This window comes from Lingula anatina, chromosome 3 (assembly GCF_051362555.1).
Source record: "Lingula anatina isolate TDL-2025a chromosome 3, LinAna3.0, whole genome shotgun sequence".
NCBI lineage: Eukaryota > Metazoa > Brachiopoda > Lingulata > Lingulida > Lingulidae > Lingula > Lingula anatina.
Genome location: NC_141769.1, coordinates 17789254 through 17794072, shown reverse-complemented (window position 1 = coordinate 17794072; position 4819 = coordinate 17789254). Strand labels below are relative to the sequence as shown.

Below are 4819 nucleotides of genomic sequence, written 5' to 3'. Positions count from 1 at the left end.
ATAATTTTTATTCAACTATCAAATAATGTACCATTCAATTTTAAAATTACTTTAGTAATCATTGAATCATGTAAACGCAATGAATTAATAAATGGTAGTATTATTGAAATTTAAGATTTTCCATTCCTGTTTTTATCATTTAACAACAGAATTTATACAGTCCGATAATGCTTGTCTTGTGGTCGGAAGCTGGCACCCGATGCTTTGAGGCCGTGGGGAAAAACCCGTATAAACCCTTCGTGGGGAATGCCGGGAAAGTGCCCACGCCCGGATACTTCAGTCTTTATAACATGATAACATCAGTTTCTTTATTGGCACGGCAGCTTATGGTTTAAGAATATTGTCCAGTTTTATACAGTATGGTGTGACTGAAGAAACTTTCTCCAAACTACAAACTATTCTCTACATAATTATACACAAGATGAAGCACAAGAATTTATCAAAATAATTCCTAAGTAAAGAGGTATTGAAGCCAATTAAGACAATTACTTAACACAATGAAATTGAGACATTTTATCTTAGGGAATGACACCATACATAAAATTACTAAATCCTTTTACAACTGGAAGATCCTTTCAAATTTGATTACAGTTCTTTCTACTGATAAAATTCATAAAATATTCAGGTAATAAGGTTATTACCCAGGTACCTTTATGATTTAAACTTAAGTTGATACATAACCGTTTTAAATGAGGAGTTTCTAAAATGCAATTCTGACCTAAAATAGCAACTATCTGTATAATACAAGTAAAGAATAAAGCAATCTTACTTCTAAATATTTCAGATATCACACTGCACTGTATGACCGTCCATGTAAATTTCATCACAAATTTTTTAGCCGGAGAAAAAGGTGCAATTGTGATGAAATGGATATGTTTGTCAACTATAACACTTGAGAAAATCATAATATTAGTAATATTAGTAATGTGCGAACCTCAATCTTGAGAGATGACTGTGTGCACCCAGCCATCCCTCACGAGGAGCAGACTGTGCAAAACAATATAATGAAATATTTTCTCAAACGTTAAATTTTCATTACAGATATTGCACAAGCTATCAATGTAAAACCTCTTCATGTAAAAGCATTTACACCAAGTCAGATTTTACACAGTTGTGAGATATGGTTAGTGTGAGGGTTATGATCTTCTCAAACGCTATACTGACTAATAATTCCATATCATCAAAAGCACAAATTTGAAAAATGACTACCTCACTAAGATTGAAATAAAACACAGACGACCATAAGTGGTTGTAATACCAATGTTTTTTTGTGAGCAAAAACCTTTCTGCATTTAGAATGTGGATAAAGCATATGGATGTGCAATTTAAATTTTTTAAATAATCATAACTGTAGACAGACTTTCAATTTTCATACAGAACCATAATTCATCTTATTCAATTGATCATTTATTGAATTAAATATGATCATCCTGGACTTCAGTTTTCTCTTAAGCTATTGAAATAAAATGGTTTGCTGTCAGAAGTGATAAAAACTTGCTAAATGCAATTACATCCGACCCATATAAGTGACTCACGAACTGCAAAAATTATCATTATCCAAAAGACTTGAGTACGTTATTAGATTGCACCAGTATTCCGCTTACATTCAGTATATCGCTTTTCATTACCATTCCACATTCTCTGAATTATTAGTAGGGCAAGCGATGTCCTTAAAAACCAAGACTGCTACGATCATCTATGGAAATGGCTACAGGGGCTCCTTGCTAGTGTCATTGCTCGCTGGCACCAAAGATTGATGAAAGTGCAGAGGGGACCCTCTTGTCCTTGAATTTGTCAGCAGGAGCTCTATCGAGAATTGCCATAATCAAGTTCTGTAAACAGAAAGAAAAACAGATTAATGAGTTTTCTATCCTTTATCAGCACTCTGCAGTCTGCTTCCTGGACTTGTAATAAGACGAAACCTGGAGTACATGGTAATATATGGAATAATACTACAACAATGTTATCAACATCAGTAACCTCAAAATATACATTAACTATTTAGCATGAATAAGCTTTATATAAATACGATTTCATGGTCATTTTTTCTATCAATCTGACTTCAAAATTTTAAGATATGATCAAAAATGAACTGTTGTACAGTTCAGCAACGTGAGAAAAATTACTAGTGTATTATTTTCCCCCCAATAACACGAGTTACCTTTAACAGCGTGGAAAGTGTTCATTTTAATGAAACACCATGTGTTTCTGGTGTCCCGACAGGCAGCCACCTTATAAACAGCCTATGGCAGGAATCATCACCCGGGCACCAATAATTGACTAGCACGATTAAATTAGCCAATTTTTGCACTTCTTGTGAAAAGTGGGAGCTCTACTAGAAATTGCCATAATCGAATTCTGCAAAAAGAAAAAAATGTCTTAAGTTTTTTCCTTTATCTCCCTTCATGAATGTACTAACATAAAAGTGGATTATCCCAAAAGTGTGTTCAATGGCCAAGTGAAATCGTATTTTTGTGGTAAAAATGGACTGTTGCATTCTCCCCCCAATAATACGAGTTACCTTTAAGAGTTTTCCATTTCAGTGAAACACCATATGCATTGGACGCATACCTGATACAGCCACCTCGTAGGCAGACCATGGCAGTCCTCGCTGGACACTTCCGACGCTTCCTCTGTTAAAGCTACCTCGTAGAGAGGCCGTGGATGGACTCACTGGACGCTTCCCCTATGCAGCCCCTCCCAGAAAGTCCATGACAGGCCTCGCTGGTCAATTTCCTTGATGCAGCCACCTCGTAGAAAGACCATGGATGGACTCGCTGGATACTTCGCCTGTTGCAGCCACCTCGTAGAAAGACCATGGATGGACTCGCTGGATACTTCGCCTGTTGCAGCCACCTCGTAGACAGACCATGGCAGGACTCGCTGGATGCCTCCCCCGTTGCAGCCACGTCGTAGACAGACCATGGCAGGATTCACTGGTCACTTTCATTGATGCAGCCACCTCGTAGACAGACCATGGCGAGCCTCGCTGGATGCTTTCCCCAATAGAAGCCATCTGGAGTTCTGTAAACAGAAAGTAAAACGGATTAATGAGTTTTCTATACTTCCCCCCTCCCAATAATACAATACCTTTAAGGATTCCCCATCTCAGTGAAACACCATATGCCTTGGACGCTTCCCCCGATTCGGCCACCTCGTAGACTGACCATGGCAAGACTCGTTGGATGCTTTCCTTGCTGCAGCCACCTCGTAGACAGACAATGGCAGGAATGGCTGGATGCTTCCTCCAATGCAACCAACTGGAGTTCTGTAAACAGAAAGTAAAACGGATTAATGGGTTTTCTATACTTTCCCCCCTCCCAATAATACAATACCTTTAAGGATTCCCCATGTCAGTGAAACACCATATGCCTTGGACACTTCCCCCGTTGCAGCCACCTCGTAGACAGACCATGGCAGGATTCACTGGCCACTTTCCTTGATGCAGTCACCTCGTAGACAGACCATGGCAGGACTCGCTGGATGCTTCCCCAATTGAAGCCATCTGGAGTTCTGTAAACATAAAGTAGAACGGATTAACGAGTTTTCTATACTTTCCCCCCTCCCACTAAAACAATACCTTTAATGATTTTCCATGTCATATGCCTTGGGTCACTTCCCCGGTTGCAGCCACTTCGTAGACAGACCATGGCAGGACTCACTGGACCCTTTTCTTGATGCAACCACCTCGTAGACCAATCATGGCAGGACTCGCTGGATGCTTCCCCTAATGCAGCCATCTGGAGTTCTGTAAACAGAAAGTAAAACGGATTAATGAGTTTTCTATACTTTCCCCCCTCCCAATAATACAATACCTTTAATGATTTTCCATGTCAGTGAAACACCATATGCCTTGGGTCACTTCCCCGGTTGCAGCCACTTCGTAGACAGACCATGGCAGGACTCGCTGGACCCTTTCCTTGATGCAACCACCTCGCAGACCAATCATGGCAGGACTCGCTGGATGCTTCCCCTAATGCAGCCATCTGGTGTTCTGTTAACAGAAAGTAAAACGGATTAATGAGTTTTCTATACTTTCCCCCCTCCCAATAATACAATACCTTTAAGGATTCCCCATGTCAGTGAAACACCATATGCCTTGGACACTTCCCCCGTTGCAGCCTCCTCGTAGACAGACAATTGCAGGACTGGCTGGATGCTTCCCCCAATGCAGCCATCTGGGGTTCTGTAAACAGAAAGTAAAACGGATTAATGAGTTTTCTATACTTCCCCCCTCCCAATAATACAATACCTTTAAGGATTCCCCATGTCAGTGAAACACCATATGCCTTGGACACTTCCCCCGTTGCAGCCACCTCGTAGACAGACCATGGCAGGACTCGCTGGACGCTTCCCCCATTGCAACCACCTCTAACAGACCATGGCAGGATTCACTGGCCACTTTCCTTGATGCAGTGACCTCGTAGACAGACCATGGCAGGACTCGCTGGATGCTTCCACCATTGAAGCCATCTGGGGTTCTGTAAACAGAAAGTAAAACGGATTAATGAGTTTTCTATACTCCCCCCCTCCCAATAATACAATACCTTTAAGGATTCCCCATCTCAGTGAAACACCATATGCCTTGGACACTTCCCCCGATTCGGCCACCTCGTAGACAGACCATGGCAAGACTCGTTGGATGCTTTCCTTGCTGCAACCTCCTCTAACAGACCATGGCAGGACTCGCTGGATGCTTCCCCTAATGCAGCCATCTGGAGTTCTGTAAACAGAAAATAGAACGGATTAATGAGTTTTCTATACTTTCCCCCCTCCCAATAATACAATACCTTTAATGGTTATCCATGTCAGTGAAACA

The 4819-nt window shown here is 41.0% G+C and overlaps 1 long non-coding RNA gene across 1 annotated transcript; it reads right to left on the bottom strand.

Moving 5' to 3' along the window:
• On the bottom strand, nt 1-3595 carry LOC106167827 (uncharacterized). The gene is made up of 3 exons (XR_015333639.1): nt 2572-3595; nt 2162-2358; nt 1-1832 (listed from the first exon to the last, which is right to left on the bottom strand). It is a non-coding gene; the product is annotated as an uncharacterized LOC106167827 (long non-coding RNA).
• Between the last annotated feature and the right edge of the window lie 1224 nt (nt 3596-4819).